We start from the raw sequence: 23,587 nt of genomic DNA on the forward strand, positions 1-23,587 counted from the left end.
AGACTCTAGTCCTTTGAAGTTATAGGACTGAGATCCCTATTTCCTTGCTAGGTATTAGCCGAGGGCCTTCCCAGCTTTAAACTGCCCAAATCTCTTGGTTTATGCTTCTCTTTTACATTTTCAAAGCTAATAACAGCAGATCAAATCTCACTCCTGCTTGAAATTTCTTCTCCTTTCCCATCTCTATAACATCTATGTCAGCAAAGGTGCTCTCTGCTTTAAGGATTTGAGTGATTAAATTGGAACCACCTATATAATTCAGGATAATCTCCCCATCTGTGGGTCAGTACCCTTAGTCACATCTGCAAAGTCCCTTTTGTCATGTAAGGTAACATTTCCAAATTCTGGGGTTTAGAACATAGACGCCTTGATGGGGGAGGGCATTATTCTACCTCCCCCAGCCATCATACAAATAAACATTTTGAGATATCTAATAATTTATATATAGTTCTATAAAATAAACAACAATCATGTTCACAGAGTCAGCAAGTATTATATGTGTATCCTATGTAGGTAGATTTTAGATTCCTACGAAAAGGGTTGAAGAGGTGATGGGGATTAAGGAGGGCACGTGTGACGATCACCAGGTGTTGTATGAAAATGCTGAATCACTGAATTCTACACCTGATGCTAATATTAAACTGTATGTTAACTAACTGGAATTTAAATAAAAATATGGGAGAAAAAGTCAATAAATTTGCACATACAATGATACCTATGGTGTTGATTAAAGGGCAAAAATGTATTTTTGAGATTTCTGAGTAAGGCAAATTGTAAAAGGTGGTCTTAATAAAACATTCTAAAAGAAATTGTATAAACAGTCTCTAGTAGAGACCTTTAGGAATATTCACAGTTGCATTTGGGAAAGTCTAGTGAGCATCAGTATATTATTCAGTAAAACATCATTTCTGATTAGCTAAGCCTTCTTTTAGCATTTTCACCACATGATCATTGGGTTTTTCCCCTGCAACACTTGGACTGGCAGCTAATTGTTGTTATACAGGAAGACAAGGTCATCCTTGTCAACTAAGTTGTAAATGTAGAGGGCATGAATTATGCCATATATGTATTTTGCATGCCTCCTTCAGTCTCCCATTTGCATCCTTACAAACTGATTACTATGTGCTATGCAATAAATGTGTTTATTTGTTTCATCCAGTACTGAGATGCATGCATCCATTCAATTTTTGTCATATATTATTCTGCCTATTTGGCACTGGGAACATTTTTATTTTGGAAGTTATTTAGAAATGATCCCCCTAGGAGTGAAACTACTACATGTCCTTAGCACACATGGATCACTCACACCGTTACCTAAGTTTGAAAGTTGAGAACATTAGGGTCAATTACATGTTTACACATGTCTGGTGAATATAATTACCATGTCCGAAGCACTTATTTTTAATACACCTTGGCATCTAGTAGAGATTAGGTGTGAAATTCAAATAACATGTTAGCTTTCTTATTTATATATTTTACGTGAAACTATTATGAGCAGGGTATGAGTGTGAACAGATTTGACTATTTAATCATCTTCTTACTGGAGAAATTTGGCTCAAAAGTTTGACATCCCTTGGAAAGACAGCTTTAACATATACTATTTTGTTTATATTTGTGGTCTTCTTTACTCCTGCTTGGAATAGATCTGCTAAATGTCTTGTCTGAAAAAGTAAAATATAAAATTTCTTCTTGTTTAAAGAGGTAACAAGACTAGAAAGCCATGAAGGTTATTCACACTTGCCAAGCTGATAAATTGGACTGAAGGGAAAACAGATCCTAAGTATAAGAATCAATTCATGTTTTCTACTAAGACATTTGCCATAATTATAATGTCATTCTTGATAGATTGACTCTTTTAATTCTCATCTATAACCTATCTAGTGTTTTCCCCAAAGAAAACAAAACTGTTCATTGAGCTGTACATTTTGTTTAGAAAATTAGTCATATCACAGATTTGGACATCTATTTTATACATGTAAATATGTTATTTAAGGAATATATTGTAGCAATGAGACTTTTATATTCACCAACAATTTGTATAATATTTTAAATATTTTATAATAAATGTGTATTCATATTTGCCTACTACTGTTTTATAAATCAAAAAGGGAGCTATTTTCTTTCAATAATTAATGCCAAGTAGTACATAATTAACATTTGTGATGGTAGCTAATTATTAAGAATCTTGGTATAATCAAAATATTACATTTGTTAATATCACCACCAAATATCAGAAAAGTACTTCTATTCATAGACTCTTTTCCATCACGCAGTATTTAAAAAGTCAGTTTCACTTAATAATGTTTTATTGAAGCCATGAACATTATTTTCAGGGAAAGGGAAAATAACTGGCAGTATTGTAGTCAAGATAAAAATTTTCTCTTTCAAGGGAAATTAGAATTTTGGAAAACTTGAATCTGCCACCCTGAGCTGGAGTTTCCCAATGCTCAGGACTTTCCTGATGAGATTTGGTGGTAGTCAAAATAGTTTTGACCTTGTGAACTTCTTGAAAGTGTGTTAGGTCCCATATGGGGCCACGGACCATATATTGAGGACTGCTGATGTTGTAAAGGCTGATTTTAAATGTGCATATTTGTGTGTGTGTGTGTGTGCGTGTGTGTGTGCGTGTGTGTGTGTTTATTTAGTTTTGTGACCTACAAATAAAAGTATATATTTTTTTCTAATGTTCAAGAAGCATTTACTAAAATTATTTCTATAGTGGCATATAAAGAAAATCTCAGTAAACACCTAAAGACAAATATAATACAAGACAATACCTGTTCACTGGGAAACAATTAAGGTCTTTTTTCAAAACAAATAAAATCAACCTCAAGTAATTCAAAAGAGTGAAAATGTTTTAAGAGTACTAAATAACATATAAATTAACTCTAACTGAATTGAATATATACTATTTAGAAATTAAAGGGACACCTGGGTGGTTCAGTCGGTTAAGCGTCCAACTTTGGCTCAGGTCATGACCTCACAATTTGTGAGTTCAAGCCCCATGTCAGGCTCTGTGCTGACACCTCAGAGCCTGGACCCTGCTTCAGATTCTGTGTCTCCCTCCTCTCTGACTCTCCCCCACTCACACCCTGTCTCTGTCTCTCTCTTGGGAATAAATAAACATTAAAAACAATTTTTTAAAGAAATTAAAGACTATATATATGTATATATATGTGTATTTACTTTAACATGATATTTAATAAAATATATATTTAATATATGATTTCTTATGTTATCTTTAATATATGTTATCTTTATATATGCTATTTCACAAAGCTATACACAGAATTAAACTTAAAGCTTTACTGTTTTAATCAACAAATAGGAATTATTGCATTGAACATTTCACTTAAACCCTAAACAAGATAAAAACCAAAACAAGTACCATTTTTAACAGTAATTAAACTAGTAGTGTTTATATTAAGATGAAAAGAATGCCAAACACTGGTAAGCTTAACAAAACAACTTATTCTGCTATATATCATTCAAATATTATGTCCTTGTAATATTATATTTGATGAAGTTTCTAATTATTGTTTAATTATGCCACAAAAAATTTGCTAATTTTGGAAGAGACACTGATGTCTATTGTGATAATAATAAAAGACAAATTATTGACATTACCAACAAAATGAGAGATCATAAAAAATTCAAGAATGTTTCTCAATTTCATTAGCAGTCAAGTTTGTTCTCTAAGGCCTAGCTAAAGTATTAACAAGAAAGAGAATAATAGACATAAAGAGTTGAAATGTGAATGTAATTTTAGCATTATTCACATATGATAATTTACCTGAAAATTACAGGAAACTACATTTTATGAAAGCAAAACCTATTCTGTGTAGCAGCAATTACTAACCAGAAAATAGAATGGGATACATCTAAATTTGATAATATCATTTTAAGGAAATAAACACCCCTCTGTGTGGGTGTATTTGTGTATGTGTTTGTCTATATTTGTATCAGCACAATAAAATGGTTGTGGAAGGAGGCACAATGAATGATAAAACAGTAAAGGGACAATGAAAAAGGTTGGAGAAAACTGCAACGTTTTCTTCTTTATACAAATTTATGTGAATTTTTGTTACAATTAAATACATATTATGGTTTTAAACAGAAATAATTCATAGGCATTCACTAAATAAAAATACAAATATGTATATTAAAAAAACAAAAGAGACAGAAAAACAGAGGGAAGATTCATGTACCAGAGTAGGAAACCCCAATATTACAAACATGATATTTTGCCAATAAAACTGTCTCAGTTCAGGACTTGACAAAATGATATTAAATACAGATTGGAATAGGAAAAATAATGCCACCAAGAATTCTCTGGAGGAATAAAGGTAAAGAGAAAAGATTTTCTCTGCCAACTACTAAGAAAGAATATCATTAAATCTATCTTTAATTAAAAAATATATTATAGTTTTAAGGTATCAGAATTGAAAGCCTGCATTATACTAATTTTTACTACAATATGACAATGTGACACTTTAAACTGAACATAAAGCATTAGATTGTCAAATGAGACTTAAATCAGAAATCTTACCCAGTACAAAGTTTCACTAATTTCGAGAATACAAGCGATCAAGAGACACAGATACCCCTTAGATTATTTAACACAACAGAATGTGTTTATGTCACAAAATATCTGCTTATCACATCAGAATATAGCTTATATTGTATTCTCTGAAGAGTCATGTCTCATAAATCTAGAGTATAGGTTTATTTACGAGAAGCAACCATATACCTGGAACACCCTTGAGGTGCTTTCTATAGAGCAGGGCTTTTCTCCTATGAAGTATTATTTTCCCATTTAACAGGATGTCATTTATTTGTGGTGAAATTAGACGGGGTCATCTTTCTTTCCCTGGAAACATCTCTCCCAACTCCTTAATCAGAAAACAAATGGGTTACAGACTCACTGCTTTAATTCTTTGCTCAAGATTTTTCTATGTGGTCTCTCTGCACATCAGCTAATTTTAGCTTTTTTTCATACCACGGAAATCTCTAGAAAATAACAGTTCTTATATAATAGTAGGAAGCTTTAAGAGTATTCTAGAGCACAAAGCAGAAGCAGCACCAAATTTTAGGACATAACCTCAAAAATCACATAGTATCAATTTTAGTATACTTTATTGCTTATAACAGTAAAAATATATAAATCAATAGTTTTTAAAAGTTCCACCAAGTTATTAGAGGAGGGGATAGAGAATAATCATTGTGGCCAACTTTAAAAAATATAACCCCCCACATCCCACCCTATGTCTAAAATAAATTACCTTTCCACGTAGCTATATAATATGGGCACAGGCATAAAACAATCACTATAGCTACCACACTAAGAATAAATATTACCCTACCTAAGAATTTCGGTGATTATGTGATAAATTTTTAGCCTGCTAGTAATAATTACCATCATTTTTAAAAATCTGGAGATACCAATGGGGAAAGCACTGTAAAGATTGCTATGGCCATTTGGACTTTTCCAAATGGACCAAAGGACTTTTCTACTCCTGATTTCTCGTTTATTAAAATAGTCTATCTTCTCTGCCCTGCAAATATGAATATGAATTGTTACATACTACAAGTAAATATAGCTTTTGCCAAACTTTAATTTACCTCTTGCCAAGTACCATATCCTGGCTTTAAAAAGCAGGAACAGATCTGAAAGCAGACTTAAAAGATATTCAGAAAAGGATTTAACATGGGTCTTTAATCCAAGCAGTGGAAAAATAAGCAGATGTACTGAGTTAATTAAGTAGGTAGAAAGTAGCACAAGTTTTTTGTTTTTTTATTTTTTTTTTTAAGTTTATCCATTTGGAGGGAGAGAGCAAGTGCACATGGGTGATTGAGTGAGGGAGGGGCAAAGAGAGAGGGGAAAGAGGGAATACCAAGCAGATTCTGGGCTGTCAGTGCAGAGCCCAACAAAGGGCTCGAACTCACAAACCCATGAGATCATGACCTGGGCTGAAATCAAGGGTTAGTCGCTTAACCTCCTAGGCCACCCAGGCACCTCGAGGGTAGCAAAATTTGTAAATCAGAGAAGTACGGTGTTATAAGAACCTAGAGTTGTTATCAAATTTCAGAAGGCACAGATATTGGATCTGTAACACAGAAGAATTCTACCCCAAACCTCTACCCATACTCACTAGTATTTTCATTGGACAGTACAGACAGATATGGCAATTGACTCAAGCTTCTTTAACACCTATGATCAGCTGACATAGTGACAGAAATCAAAATCCTATCAAGAACAAATTGAGTTGGCCCAATTTAGGGAGGGAAATCAACAAAACAAAATTCTGATTAACTCAGAACGTGACTTTATTTCATTTCTGAGCTAGAAACCTACATCTAGTTAGCAGATTCAACTAATGAGTATTTTTAGATGCTTAGGTATGAGGACCAATTACATACTTAGAAGCTAAAGTCAGCTTGCTATATTTTCACCTCATTCTGTCTTTTTAAAATGGAACAAATATGTCAAAGACAGGCAGCAGAGAAACAGGAGTTACCACTATAAATGAACTTAAGAGTTCTGTATACAAAATACAGAAGGAGAACAAAGTTTATAAGGTATGAAGAGTTGAGTGTGAGACTCACAGAGCTTGAGATAATAGACCATGGATGATGGTAACTATAATTTACTTTTGAACAGTTCATTTTAGATAGTATTATGTTTTAGCTACCAACCTAGGATAGTCATTTATCATGACTGATAATTCATTCTCCAGGGATGGCCAGATATTTTTCAACAAAAAGGGCTGTCCTAAAGGCTGCTACAAATGCTTTAGCACCCCTTCCCTCCTTTATTGTTTTGCTATTTGAAAAATAAATATTAGAAAATTTTTTTAGGTTAAAATAAATCCTTTAATCAGTATAGTAGATGACTTAATATAAGGACATTCATTGTTAAAATCACTACTATGTATTTTTACACTGTGAAAACACTGACATATTTTACAAAAGCATTTTAGTCTAGGATAAAGTAGAAATAAGAAAAATAGAATGGCCTCTCATGATAAATAGGTTGCAAAATACCATTCTGGAATATATTCACATCTGCCCACAGGGACCTTTTCCCTGCAAGGAACAGTGAGATCATCTTAAATGGTAGAGAACCCAAACTCTTAGTGTAGACAATGGGTCACATAAACTTCTTCGTACTTGCTTACTAATAATTTCTATATGTGTGGCAGAAGTTGGTCTGAAACTAACTTTCACTAGTTCAAATAGTTGTTTGTAACCAAACTGCCTTAGATCAGTTGATATCATCTGAAAAAAATTCAGTGGAGCGTCAAGAACAGATCAAGATGAGAGAAATGTCTTTGAGTATTATTAGTGTAGAAGGAAATGGTTGAACCCTAATGTGCAGGTGAGATCAGACACACCAAGTGATTGGACTGAGACCTTGCAACCCGTTGGGTGAAAACATAGTGTAAAAACGATGTTAGCTCAACCATCTGACGGTAAGTTATGAAGGACTGTTTTATTACATTCAATTATTATATGACCAAATCATTTTTTTTCATTCATAACCCTATTACTATGTATGTGGACTCTTCTTTTGCACTGACTCGTTATTACCTAATGTCACAATTATTGGTTTACTTTAAAATCTTCAAAAAAAAAAGTCTGTGTAGCTCAGGGCAGAACCACATCTTGTTTGTGCTGCACACACCACGTTTTCAGTTAGTATCTGGCTTTTAACAAGCAATCACTAATTACATAATAAATAACATAAATAAATAAATAAACAAACAAACAATTAAATAAATAAATAAAGCATATGTATGTGTATTTGAAAGTATGTATATATATGCATATACATGTATATATCTATTTATCATACTCTTGGTATTTGGATTTTTGAAAGAACTCAAAAGACTTCATAAAACTTTCCCCCTAGCTTTCTTGAGATAAAATTGACACATAACACTGTGTAATTTTATAATGTACCATATGATTGGGGTGCTTGGGTGGCTAAGTTGATTGAGTATCTGACTTCAACCCAGGTTGTGATCTCACAGTTCATGGGTATGATCCCCACAAAGGGCTTTGAACTTAAAGCATGGAACCTGCTTCAGATTTTCTGTCTCCCTCCCTCTATGCCTCTCCCCTACTTGCACTCTCAAAAATAAATATTAAAAAAAACTTCTATAATGTGCCATATGATGATTTGACACATGTATATATTATAAAATACCAATATAAAGTTAGTTGACAAATCTATCACTTCACATAACTACAATTTTGTGTGGTGATAACATTTAAAATTTTCTCTCTTTCAAGTATATAATACAGTATTAACTATATTCACATTGCTATATATTATATCCCCAGAATTTACTCATAACTGCAAGTTTGTATTCTTTGACCAACATCTCCCCATTTCCCCCACCCACCAGGCCCTTGGCAACCAGTATTCTAGTTTCTGTTTCTGAGTTCAGTTTTTAGATTCCACATAGAAGATCACACAGTATATGTCTTTCTCTGATTTATTTCATTTAGCATGATAACCTCAAGGTCCATCCATGTTTCCATACTATCAAAAATGGCAGAATTTCCTTTCCTTTTTTTTCTTTTTTTTTTCTTTTGAAAGTGAGAGAGAGAAAGTGCAGCAGAAGGGCCAACGGAGAGAGAATCCCAAGCATGGGGAAACACTCAGCGTGGGGTAAACATGGGGCTCAATCCTATGACCCTGGGATTATGACCTGAACCAAAATCAAAAGTCAAATCTTAATCAACTGAACCACCCCGATGCCCCCAGAATTTTCTTGTATTTTTTTTATGGATGAATAGTATTTTATTGTGCATATACCTCATTTTCTTTAGCCATATATCTGTCAATGGGTACTTATTCCATTGTTTCCAGGCCTTGGCTAATATGAAAAATGCTGCAATGCACACAGAGTGCAGATAAGTCTCAGAGGTTGTGATTTCACTCTGCAAGTAATACCCAGAAGTGAGATTAGTGGATCCTATGACAGTTCTGTGTTTTCATTTTTTGGGAAACCTCCTTACCATTTTCCAAGGGGCTGTACCAATTTATATTCCCATCAACAGCATACACAGGTTCCCTTTTCTCTACGTCTTGCCAAAAGTTACAAGTTAAAGTTAAAAGATACAAGTGAAGAAACCACAAGAAAACATTTGAGAAGTCAAATACTTCCCAACAGCTTTCAGAGTCTTTCCTCCATTTCAGACGAAGCACTTCATTTTCAGAACATGAACCACCAAGATCTGAGTGAGGTACATCTATCTCAATAAAAGTGTCACCCAGAGAAGAGTCTTTTATAGTCTTCTCATCAGGTAGGCAAAGCGAGAGTGCGTGACCAGTTTCAATAACATAAATACAAATACAATCCATCAATCTTCTCTTTTCTATACAAATGTTGACAAACTGCTGTTTGGTGTATAGATTGCTCCCTGGTATATTCTTTACCCTAACCCAGAAATACCTCAATCACTAGTTATAACATTCTTTCAGGTTTGGTCTAGTGTTGGTCCCATGTTTTCACCCCAGCCTTTAGGGATAAGCAGAGTTGTAAAAGATCAGATTCAAATTAGATTAACCTTGTATTTACACAATGTGTATGTGGACAAAGGTTGAGAGATTGGGTAGGCTTAGGGGCAAGGGGGGAGATAAAGAGAGAGACAGATAAACAGAGAGATGCCATGATGGAGTCCTATAGTCATCTAAAAGAATCAGCTCCAGAAGAATGTCACCGATATATTTCCTTTTAAGCATAGTTTAGAAACAAAAAATAGATGCTTGTCTTTTCTCTGACCTGACATGGAAGCTGGACAACTGACCCTTTAGTTAAGAAAAAATCTATTTTACCCAAGGTAAATTTTTTTAGGCTAATTTTACATTAAAAGCAATAAATGGCCAATATAGCTATGCTAGTAAGCTGCCATGAGACAAATGGTGACTTCTAAATTTAGTGCAGCAATAATAGGTTCAGCCACAAAACGGCTTCTCAACTAGTCTCTGAAGCTTATAAATGCTTTCCATTTGTATTTCCTTATGCTTGTGCAATTTTCCAACTGGGAAACAAAGTGAAGTCACTAGCCCCTTGTGCTTCCCTTTCTTTATCTTCATACAAGGGGATAAAAATAGTATCTTTCTCACCACGTTTTATGGAAATTTTATTACTTCATAAAAGATTAAAACATTGCACCCAATACAAAATATGTGCTTAAGAGTATTATATAAAATTGTTACTGTTTGTAGTAGTATGCTATGCAATTCCATGGAAAGTTCTACATTTTATTATTTCCTAATAATGCTTTAACGGTCAAGAGTTGTTTTTTATGTTTTTGTTCAGTTTTGTGTCCCGTTTCTTCACAATTCTCTGTCAGTGTTGCATGGGCTTGAATGTTCATTTAATTAGCATATGTTTTAGCATTAATTGTCATAGGTATGTTCTTTTTCTATAGCCTCCAGGGTCTCTTTAAGTTTTTAAAACACGGGTCAGTCTAATTTTTTCCTGAGGTATAAATTTTAATAGATGTGCATCCCACAGCTCCCGAAAAAAATTTCATGACTTTAAAATTTTTTAAATAAGTTACAAATTCCATTATTGTAACACAATCATTTCCAAAATGGGCATAGCAAAAACCTTTGTATTGTACATATTCTTTGCACGCACTGACCAATGTTTTCAGTATTGCCCAATGTATTTTTAACTCACAAGATACTTATACCAGTTCAGATACTTACAGTAAGCCCTGAATATATGAAAACCCCAAAATAAATAATGAGTCTGCCTTTAGTATCTTATCCTAGAGAGGAAATAAAATATTGACGAGACAAGAAATCAATATTCGTGGTTTTCAAATAAGATAAAGTAAAAAATATTCCCTATCGAAAATCGCAAAAGGACCTCCAAGATGACCTACACATGAAGAAATTTTAGAGGTGCCTGGGTGGCTTAGTTGGTTAAGCATCTGACTTCAGCTCAGGTCATGATCTCACGGTTCATGGGTTTGAGCCCTGTGTCGGGCTCTATGCTGACAGCTTAGAGCCTGGAGCCTGCTTCAGATTCTGTGTCTCCCTCTCTCTCTCCCCTTCCCCTGCTCATGCTCACTTGCTCTCTCTCTCTCTTTCTCTCTCTCTCGCAAAAAGAAATAAACATTTAAAAAATTTTTTAAAAAGAAATTTTAATACAGAAGGTACAGTCTGAGATCCAAGATTTTAGTATAGCCTGTATTTTCCTGTTAAAACCATTTATAAAAATGACTCCATGTCTTGAAATAGTTACAACACCTTCAACTCCAGTCAATAAGCAAACTTACCTGCACCATTAGATTCACTTATTGCACTTTAAATTCCTGAGACAAAAGTTTTATAAATTCTCTTATTTTGGGCTCTACAATCCTGTTATGCTTATTTCCAGCTGTGCCACACTGGTGCCTGCTTTTCATAGTACGATGCCATGCACAGCAGGAGAACTAGGCAAAAGGGGTTTTAATAATCAGTAATGGTTCCAATTCAAGGATGTTAGGTTCTGCAAGCTCTAGAAACAATCATTTTTTCTGCTGGGATTTCTGTATATTCTTAGGTTTTTAAAACCTTTGTTAGAGGACAACTGAGCTTTTAATGACTAATTACCAGTTGATCAGACAGTTCCAAGTATTTAAAAGGGAGGCTTGAGCCCCTAAATACTCTATTTGCAGCACTGAGTGTGTATTACATGGGAATATGAGAGATGACAGGCATTGACATACCATTAATACCAGGTTATATTAGACATACAAATACACACCCTTTTTTATTCTTCACACATATGAAAGAATCTATGCAGAGAGATAGAAAAAAAGCTAGTTCGTGGGGCACCTGGGTGGCTCAGTCAGTTGTGTCTGATTTCGGCTCAGGTCATGATCTCACAGTTCATTGGTTTGAGTCCCATGTCAGGCTCTGTGCTGACAGTTCAGAGCCCGGAGCCTGCTTCAGATTCTGTGTCTCCCTCTCTCTCTGCTCCTCTCCTGCTCATACTCTGTCTCTCTCTCTCTCAAAAAAAAAAAAAAAACAAATTAACATTAAAAAATTTTAATAAAAGATAATAAAAAAATTTTTTAAAGAGAAACACTAGTTTTCCTCTCTCTGGAAAATATGTTAGAAAATCAAAAATTTTAATGTAATGCATTTTATGCTACAGATAACAAAAATAATAGATCTAACATTTCAGAAATTACACAATGTAAACTACTGTTACTAAGAAACCTACCACTGTTTGCTTTTCAAAATATATTGCTGAAAACAATGAAGAAGAAAATCAATGTACCTATGTACTTATAGATGTCTGTATATATATGTCCTTATATATATATGTATATATAATATGTATATTATGTATATATAATATGTATATATTATATGTATAATATGTATATTATGTATATATATATGTATAATATGTATATTATGTATATATTATATGTATATATTATATGTATAATATGTATATTATGTATATATAATATGTATATATTATATAATATGTATATATGTGTATGTATATAATATGTATAATATGTATATATAATAATATGTATGTATGTATTAACATATGTAACTGTGTTAAAGAAATTTCATCAACACTTATAATACTTTAAAAAAAGAGATCATTTTTCCATGCTAAATTCTGCAATAACAATGTGAAAAGCTGAACTAACGTTTTAAAATCTTTAGCTGCTGGGTAGGGAATAAAAGAAAACCAAAATCCAAGTACTAAAACTGCATGTAAAATTTCATTTCTTTAGAGGAGTAACAGGAAGACCTACTAAGTTTTATTTAAATCTGGAAGCTGGAGAGAATTCCAGTCTTACTGAATTCAACTGAAAATCTACTTGATTTCTCCCTATAATACCTTATCAAAATGGTGATCCAATATCTACTTAAATAAGTCCAGCCAAAGAAATCTCATCACAATTACACAATCAAAAAGCTAACAGAGACTATAAGATGTCTGGACTCCATGCATCTCTTAACTTTCGAAGGAAATGACTCTTCCTAGCAAAAGGGAAGAAGGAACATGCCTTCTGAGCCTGAATGCATTACCCCAAGCATCTTTTCAAAAGCCCAAGTATCTTTGAGAGTCTAGGGTTCATTTTAAATATTCAAAGGGATTTTGCATTCTATTCCAAATGTACCCCTTTTTTTGTGATTGTATGTTTATCATCATTATCTGAGTAAACAGAGTTTCTCAATTTCTAGAAATCTGTACTGAATTGAAGAGCAACAAAGATACCAGCTTGTTTCAGTATCTTATTTTTCCTTGATGTCACGGTGTTTTCAGAAACAGGCTCACACAGTAACGTGTGTACAAAGGGCATGTGTATCTGCATGCATGAATCTTCCTATACTTATCTGCATGGATGGTCTATTTCAGAATAGACACAGTGCAGAAGGCCACAAAACACTATCAAAAAGGAAGTTTTAATACAGTATTTCCATGCTATTATTTGTGGAAATTTTAAATCATATTTGTGTTGAAGATATCAAGTTGCTTTGTATCTTGTGGAAGACTGAGATGTTGTATACATTCATCCTGCCTATCTTGTATACATTTTGAGAATTTCTTTCACTAAACAGGTACATGATATTAATCTTTATTTTTTAACCACGAATACTATGATTTTCCTGATGTCAATGACCTAAATTTCTAGAAGGATACATACACATATCCTCTTCTTACTTACATCACCCTTTGACTTTACTTTCTCTAAGGCAATCTTGTAATGAGACATTGAAATTCTTAGTCTTACATTGCAGTTGACCCTTGTGTGTGTTCAGCCTTAAAAATACATATGAAAATTGAGTCACTTCATGGGTCATTCTTTATCATTAAGAGAAGTACTGCCTTCTTTTGCCACATTAAAGTTTTCAATCTGTCCTATCATCATTTCTACCTATATGAAAATTTTAAAACAAGCTACTTTTTATCCAGTTTCTAAAATTCTGAACAGCCATTACCCTAACTAAGCTAGACTGTATCTGTTTAATAAACTTATAAATGCTTATCTCATTCAATCCTTATAAAAATTGTGAAATCAAACAAAATTTAAAAATTAATATACCATTTGACTACTCCTGAGAATTCAAAACAAAAAGTCATGATGACACTTTTTGAAGTTGTTGCTTAGTATCTGGTGCCAGGGGATGCATAGTGGGTGTGACTTTGCAGTGAGCCACCTATCCTGCCAGTTTGCAATTTTTCCCCAAACAGAACTATGCTCACACATACACACAAAATTGCTTTCCCAGAATTTTTTCACTAATTATTTCATCACCAAATACTTGAAAATTAGCATAGATTCATAGGTATTATCATTAAAACATTTTTAAAAAGATAAATTAGCAGTATTCTTAATATTTAGACATTTATACAATTCTTAGGAAAATATCTGGATTAACCCTGTACTTTTAACTAATTTTCTAAATTTTTTGACTAAAAATGCTTTGTCTAACATTTCTATGCAGTCAGTAATCATTTTTTTTCCTTGACTGCCTTTTTGTGACTCAAAGATAAATTTGCCAGGCTGTAGGACTTCCAAATTTTCTCCCATTACATGAGATTTTAGTCTCAAGACAATTCTAGAACAAGCCCTAAATAACGTTTTGAACTTTTTACTTGCTGTTTATGTGTTCTATTTATTGCAGCAGCTCTTGGCCAATATTTCTCTATTACTGGTTGCAGCAAAGTCTTTTCTTTTTCTTTTAAAATGAACACAATTAGGGGCTCCTGGGTGGCTCAGTCGGTTGAGCGTCCAACTTTGGCTCAAGTCACGATCTTGCAGTCCGTGAGTTCGAGCCCCGCGTCAGGCTCTGGGCTGATGGCTCAGAGCCTGGAGCCTGCTTCCGATTCTGTCTCCCTCTCTCTCTCTGCCCCTCCCCCGTTCATGCTCTGTCTCTCTCTGTCTCAAAAATAAATAAATGTTAAAAAAATAATAATAAAATAAAATTCACACAATTATTTTTAAAATTTTTTTTTCAACGTTTATTTATTTTTGGGACAGAGAGAGACAGAGCATGAACGGGGGTGGGGCAGAGAGAGAGGGAGACACAGAATCGGAAGCAGGCTCCAGGCTCTGAGCCATCAGCCCAGAGCCCAACGCGGGGCTCGAACCCACGGACCGGACCGCGAGATCGTGACCTGGCTGAAGTCGGATGCTTAACCGACTGCGCCACCCAGGCGCCCCATATTTTTTAAATGTAACTATAAGAATCCCAGTGTCCTGCAATGGGGTGCTCTCTGACATCAAGAATTGGACTAATTTAGGGGCGCCTGGGTGGCGCAGTCGGTTAAGCGTCCGACTTCAGCCAGGTCACGATCTCGCGGTCCGTGAGTTCGAGCCCCACGTCGGGCTCTGGGCTGATGGCTCAGAGCCTGGAGCCTGCTTCCGATTCTGTGTCTCCCTCTCTCTCTGCCCCTCCCCCGTTCATGCTCTGTCTCTCTCTGTCCCAAAAATAAATAAACGTTGAAAAAAAAATTAAAAAAAAAAAAAAAAAAAGAATTGGACTAATTTATAGCTTCGCAAAAAATAATACGATTTTTGAATTAGTATTTAAATTACCCCTAGTGTTTTAAAATCCACATAAAAGACAGCCATTTTACTTTGTAAGTTGTTCTAAAATGCCTTCTCAATCTCCTTTACCTGCCCTTCCCCTATACTCCATTTAAGAACTGTGGTGGCAGGTTTATGATAATCTTATCTGACATCATGCATACAACATTGTTTTATGTCTTTAAGCATTTTATTATCTTTAAATGAATACTTAGGAAATGACATATAGGAGCTTTAAGATTACTTTCTAGCTCCACTGCCTGGTAAATACACAGTAATCTCTATATTAGAAGACAACTTGCATAGCAATTTTACTCTGAAATATAGGATACGTTATTTGCCGTTTCAACTAAAGTCTTCTTGTTTCAAGATAAGTCTTCACCAAAGCTTTGGGGAAAAAGTTATTTATATACTGACCAAGCAGTATGCTTTGAATTTAACATGAATGCAGAATATAGGAGTTCATCAAAAATAAATCTCCAATTTTATTATTTCTATTTCATTTTTAATTTAGTTTATGAAGCATAAGCTATGTTTCCCTTTTTTATCTTAGTTTTTTAGCCATTTACATTATTTTATTTAGTCTATACATTGATTTTATTATTACCAGAAACACACACACACACACACACACACACACACACACACACTCACACACACTCACACTCAGTTCTCAGATGAATTAAAGCAAATCCTGCAGAGCTGTCAGCATCAGCCTCATGTGGGGATGACTTAACCCTGGAAGGAAGCCACTCTTGCTGTCTTCTTTATCCTTGAATTCTTAGATGAGGATAATAAGAAAATAAATCTAGTTCCCTGATAAAGATTATCTCAAGGCTGTACTTAATATAGCTGTGTCTGATAACCAAAGCAAACATCAGACTTATTCGTAATTCCAAATAATGCAAAATAGCTATCTTAAACATTTTGTGTGTTTGTGTTACAGACCAGGTTGTTCCTCCCATGGAGAGCCTTTGTCTACCCGGAGGGAAAGGAATTGCTTCAGAATTACACTCAGGATTTTATTCCTGTAGTGATTACATCACATTCTGTAGATAGTTTCCCTCCTTAGATGCTCTCCAGTGAGAGATATGTCTCCTCCAGGGGCATTAAAACAGCAAGTCCTCTAGACTGAAAGCTAATTTTTCAGGTCTAATTCCTCAGACAGCCATCTGTTAAATGCAGAGATTCATGATTTAATACACACTGTAGTACTGTCCCTCAAATCACCTCTTTGGAGTAAATTAATCTCTATTGCATTACTTGAGGAAAATTGAAATTATTCCAATTCAACACTTTCTTATAGAGATGGCAAACATTTATTTATAGTAATAGGAAATCTAACAGTAAACAAATTACAGAATTACATAGTGACATAAAAGATTCTTTCTCCATTTTTATATATGAAGAATTAGCAGAATAAAAATAATTGTGTTACACTTCAACTATACATTACTCTTCTATAGTCTTCTACCTTAAATTTGGCAAATCCTTGACTTTTATTAGTTTTATAGTCTTCAGAGCCTTGGATAATCTATGGCACTTGCCCATGAATATATGTCTATAGGCAACATCCAGTTGCCAAAATTTATTTCAAAATTTTTTAACGTTTATTTATTTTTGAGAGACAGAAACAGAGCACGAACGGGGGAGGGGCAGGAACAGAGAGGGAGACACAGAATCCGAAGCAGGCTCCAGGCTCTGAGCTGTCAGCACAGAGCCCAATGCAGAGCTCGAACCCATGAACCGTGAGATCATGACCTGACCTGAAGTCGGCGCTTAACCAACTGAGCCAACCAGGCGGCACTCCCCAAAATTTATTCCATATTGGTAGATGCTGGAATGAGAAAACACTGCTAGGTTCTCCTCTCTTGAGCACCATTAAATATCATCAGTCTTAATAATGGGAATTGTGCCTGCCTCCTGTGATTCCACACTGTGTGTTTTATTAAATGCTTAGTGTGCTTTCTGGTGAAACTTTAAGTATTAAGCTACAGTTCAGAAAGCCTAAGCAAGAAAGTATGATGATCTCAGGCTGCAATATTCAAAGGGGAAACAAATAAAGTAAAGGCACAGGGTGAATATTGTTTAGGACACATGATTTAATCTAACAAAGCCAATTTCTCTCTCTCAACATCATGGTGGTCTGCACAAGGAAATTCAAGGGGACAAAGAAGTAAACTATGATGAAAAAGTAAGGCCAACTCACTTAAAATGTGCATGCTACCTTCTGATATTGTCCTGAACTAACATATTGAAGCCAAGAGTTTTAGGGGCTATTGAAAGTATTGAAAAGGTATCATTGGAAGGGGCTTCCAAATATGACCTGAGTGTTATGAAAAACAGTAATGAGACTCAAGATGCTTAGAAGTTTGCAGAATAAACAATCAATTGAAGTACCTCCAAAACAGTTTTATGAAACAAAACCAAAAGTGTAAGAGGGAAGAATGCAGACATCATCAGTATCGCAATGATTCTGGAACTCAGAGCAATATAAACAGCTGGGCTGTGAGAGAAGAAAGAGCAGTGAGTAGGTCTTCAATTACAATCTCTTCTAGGAAATGATAGTTTGTATGTTAAATAGAATGGAATATTCTTGTTGCTAAGAAAATGTATGATATAGATAGGAGAATCCAGAGACTGATAACTCTGCATTTCACTATACCCACCAGAGTCATCACATTTTAAACCAATTGCAATGTGATTTAATATCCTAGTTGAAAATTTCATTTCCAGTGTATAATTTCATCTTCCATTAAGCAGTAAGAAATATGATCCCTCTCTGAATCACCAATTAATACCATGATGTCATCAGTTTTCCAAAATTATTAATAGAATATACACAGGAAGTTGTTGTATTGGTACAATAATGGCTTCAGGTTTATGATAGTTATTTATGAACAATTTTCAGGAGATTATTTTCTACAGTGTCACCAACAAATAAGAAAGATACTATGTTAGGTAATTACTAAACATATTGTAAAGTACCAGAATATATAAATTGAAAACAAAATAATAGGACAATATAATAATTCTATGTATCTAGGATGTGCTATAATGCAAAATATGCATTTGCCATAGTGAGCTAACCATTCTTTTGGGGACACAAAAAACACACACTCTCTTTGTACAGATCTGCTTCAATTTGGCAGTCAGATGATATTGGTTTACCCATATTGCAAAGTCATATATTCTGATCATTTTTAAACTTGAATTTTCTCATCTTTTTTTTTCTATGCATGTGTATATAAATTCACAAATTTCAAAGTTCAATAAAAAATGAATATAAAGATATCTAGGATCTATCATTAATTTCCAGTGGACTATACAACTAGCTAAATATCTTGGCTAACTGCCTTAATCTTAGCAATCTATACAATGAGTTAGTTAGAAAGATAAACTGATATTTCTGCATTGGTCACATTTCAATTTGTTTTGTTTTGGGTATCATTTTCCTTCTTATATATGTTTTGTTTTATTCTGTTCTATTAACTACATTACTGTTACTGATAACAAATCTTTGTTTTGTTTTGCTTTCCTTTAAAGGGGGGAATCAGCCCTCCTCATTCTCATCCATATGGTAGAGGAAAGGACAGAGATGGTGTGTGCCATCTCTCCATCCCTCAATTCTCCCACCCCCACCAAGTACAGAGTTATAACAGGATTGCTATCTTCCAGTTTCTCAGCTAAAGCTGTGAGGTCAGTGAAGACATGCCACACATATAAGTCCAATAAGAGTGAAAACTGGGGCTTTTGCTGAAGCACTTTATGTTGACATAGTTAGCTGCTAGAATATAGGCATGAGACCCAGGTGACCTTACCATACATTCATGGCAATAGCTGTCATGATCATAAAACACAACAAAGGAGGACAGAGCAGAGCAATGGAGAGAAATAGTAATACAATTTCAAATGATGCTGTCATTTGAAAACTTGGATCCATTTGTGCCTTAAACTAATGAGATTCACTCCCTTCAACTTCCTAGTGTCATGAACCAAAATATTCCCCCTTGAATATGTAATTTGAATTAAGGTTTTATCACCTGTAACTGTAATAGTGCTAACTCATCTACTTTTTAAAGCTTGAATAATTCTGTTAATGCCATCCCATGGATTACTTAGTCTTTTAACACACAAAAAGAAGTGATACTAGACCTAGTCCGTCATTCATTTAAAACTTCATGTGGAGAAAAAGGAACTTACTTATATATTTTAATAGTTTTCATTTTAAAGCAATTTTACTTTTAAGTCTCTAGAGGCTTGCAATAATCTACCACATTGTGACCTCACCACCCCCTCAAGTCAACTGCACACACCACACACACAAATTTTAATATTATTTTTTCTAGTGTACAACACTGTGGTTGGCATTTTTTAATTCTAACGAGCTCTCTAGGTTTACCCAGTTATCCATTACTTTCTCATCATATAAGCACTCAGGCTAATTATTTTTTTATCAAGTTTTCTCTGCAAGCAGTTCTCTTATGCATGCATCACATTTTTTCCCTGTGCATCACTTTTTTCAAGGTCCAGCTCAAGTTCTACCTTCTCTAGGAATTATCTAACAAACTTTTACAGTAATCATTATTTTTATTTACACAGAAGTTGCATTCATCAGGAAAACAAAAAACTCACATAATTCAAAACTCAACCAGATGAAACATAATTTTGTAAATCTCTTTTGTTTGTACTGATTTGTGTTCTCTCTCTCTCTCTATCTCTCCATATATATACATATATATATATATGTGTGTGTGTGTGTGTGTGTGTGTGTGTAGTGAACCCTAGATACACTAAAAATGTGAGTATTGATGGAACAAAAGTGCAATAAAAGAATTACACTTAAAAAATACAGAAGGTTACTGTTGAAAGATAAGATAGAAGGAAAAGAAGTTGAATAAAGAGGACCTGGATATTTGTATGGGAAAAGGTTAATGGAAATTGAAGATGTGCATTTGATGGCTTCTTTTATCAGTGACTATTTATAGATGACAGAAATGAGATTTTGAGAGGTAAAACAATTTTCTAAGGTCACAGTGTTGGTACCTAGCAGAAGAAGAACTCCAAATCCATTTTTGTTGCTTCAAACCACACTATCTCTATGAGATAGAAGGCACAGCCAGAAAAGGTTGGAGATTAGGAAGACAGAAGAGAGAGAGGAGGCCCTATAATAGTACATGTTAGGAAAAGAAGAAAAGATACAATCAGTAATTATTAAACATATGTGTCTGATCAGCATTGAAAAGCAACCGATCTAAGATTGTCTTTCAAAATATATTTAAAAGAAATGTATCCTAATTTAGATTGCCTATTTTGTTCCTCAGTTCACTTAGATCAAAGGCATATTATAAAAACTAAGCCCATGTACTGACTAATCCAAGGCAAAGAATACCTTTATGCACATCATGCCCCCAGTCCCCTCTTAGGTAATTATTACCTTCCGGAAGACCTACCTGAGGTTAAATCCCTAAGAAATCTATGTATTGTATACTCATCCACCAAGGTACAGATAATTTCACCAGGAAGGGGTGGCTGCATTAAAGGAAGCTTTAACTGGCCAACAAATGATGGAATGTCCAACCCAAATACATCTCTGAAAATCAGAACAAGAAATTTAAAAGTAACGGAGATGTAAGTAAGGAAAGGGGAAACCAAAAGTGTATAATGTAAAACTGTGTCTAAAACCATGCAATCCAAAAGTAAGTTATGTTAATGGTAAAAAAGAAATGCTCTCTTCCACTTCATCTGAACTAGCTCATCAGTCCAAGATTGCAAGCAGCCTAGTAGAAGCAGTAATGACCACAAAAGTTCCTCGTAAGACCCTGGTGAACTCCTTTAGAGTAAGATGCCAGAATAAGGAAATCTATTATTATCACTACTATCTCTACCCTAAACAGTTATTGGTGATTTGACTGGACTTCTGTTCCATGAAGTGCTAACTTCAAACACATATCATACAAAGAGGTAATAAGACTATTAAATGGCTACGTATTTACTGAGAAAGTAAGTCCTGGATCAAATTTTCTATGAATACATGACAAACCTGCTAAAAACCTGCCACTTTTCAGGATCAAGAGAAGGATGTCTCTTGTTACTTCTCCTTTTCAACATCATACTGGAACTAACAAGGCAAGAAAAGGAAATAAAAGGTGTAGATATCAGGAAAGAAAAAAATAAAACTACCCTTGTTTGTACCTGACATAAGTGACTATAGCAAGATTTGCAGATACAAGGTTGATACACAAAACTCCATCACTTTCCTAATGCTAGCAATGAACAAATAGAATTTGAAATTAAAAACACAGGGGCGCCTGGGTGGCGCAGTCGGTTAAGCGTCCAACTTCAGCCAGGTCACGATCTCGTGGTCCGTGAGTTCGAGCCCCGCGTCGGGCTCTGGGCTGATGGCTCAGAGACTGGAGCCTGTTTCCGATTCTGTGTCTCCCTCTCTCTCTGCCCCTCCCCCGTTCATGCTCTGTCTCTCTCTGTCCCCAAAAAAATAAATAAACGTTGAAAAAAAAATTAAAAAAAAAACACAAAACATTTACATTAACACTCACAAAAATGAAATGCTTAGGTATAAATCTAACAAAATAAGTACAACATCTATGAGAAAAATGACAAAAAATTCAAATTATATAAATCATAGAACCAAACAAATGGACAGCTATTCCATGCTCATGGGTAGGAAGACACATTACCACCAGTATGTCAGTTTCCAACTTGATGTATAGATTCAATGCAATTCCAGTCAGAATCACAGAAGGTTATTTTGTGAATACAACAAACTTGATTCTTAAGTTTACATAAATAGGGGAAACACGCAGAACAGCCACCACACTATTGAAGAAGAATAAAATCATAGGACTGACACTGCTGGCTTCAAGGCTTACTATAAAGATTCAATAGGCAAGAAAGTGTAGTAATGGCAAAAATGGAGTCCAGAAAAGACCCGAAAAAAAATAGTTAGCTAATCTTTGACATAGGAACAAAGACAAGAGAAAAGATGGTCTTTTCAACACATGCTGCCAGAACAACTAGAACAACTGCACATCTACATGCCAGAAAGAAAGAGAAAGAAAGAAAGAAAGAAAGAAAGAAAGAAAGAAAGAAAGAAAGAAAGAAAGAAAATAATCTGGCTACATACCTTATATTCTTAAAAAAAATTAGCAAAATGGATTATAGACCTAAATTTAATATGCAAATCTATGAAATTCCTAGAAGATAACATAGGAAAAAATTCAGATGGTCTTGGCTTTGCCAGTGACTTTTTAGATACAACACCAAAAGAACTGTGAAAAAGTAATTGATAAGCTGGATTTCATTAAAATTTACAATTTCTGATGTGTGCCAGATCCTGTGGAAACAGTGAGAAGACAGTGAGAAGACAAGCCACATACTGTGGAAAAAAAATATTTGTTACAAGCCTATCTGATAAAGCACTGTTATCCAAAATATAGAAAGCAGTTTGAAATTTAATAAGAAATGAACTAATTTTAACATAGGCAAAAGTTCTTAACAGATAATTCACCACAGAAGATGTTCAAATGGCAAAGAAGCATATAAAATAGGCAAAAATCCAAAACACTGACAACACCAAACAATGGCAAGAATGTGGACCAACAGTAATTCTCATTCATTATTATTATTGTTATTATTTTAGATGTTTCCAAAATTTATTACATAGGATTTATAATCAAGCCCCTCCACAATTTTTTTATTGCCTATTTCTGCATTGACACATCCCTGCCCTATACTCCAGGAAAGCTTAGAATGAAATGTCTTGAAATTACAAATATTTTTTTCTTTTTAGTTGAAAGTTTATTTTTTATTGTTTTAAATTTTTTTAAAAAGATTTTATTCTTTATCTCCAAATTTTTATTTAAATTCCAGTTAGTTGACATGCAGCATAATATTGGTTTCTGGTGTAGAACTTAGTGATTCATCACTTATATTCAGCATCCAGTGCTCATCACAAGTGTCCTCCTTAATACGCATCACTGATTTAGCCCAT

The sequence above is a fragment of the Prionailurus viverrinus genome, chromosome A1, assembly GCF_022837055.1.
Source record: "Prionailurus viverrinus isolate Anna chromosome A1, UM_Priviv_1.0, whole genome shotgun sequence".
Classification (NCBI taxonomy): domain Eukaryota; kingdom Metazoa; phylum Chordata; class Mammalia; order Carnivora; family Felidae; genus Prionailurus; species Prionailurus viverrinus.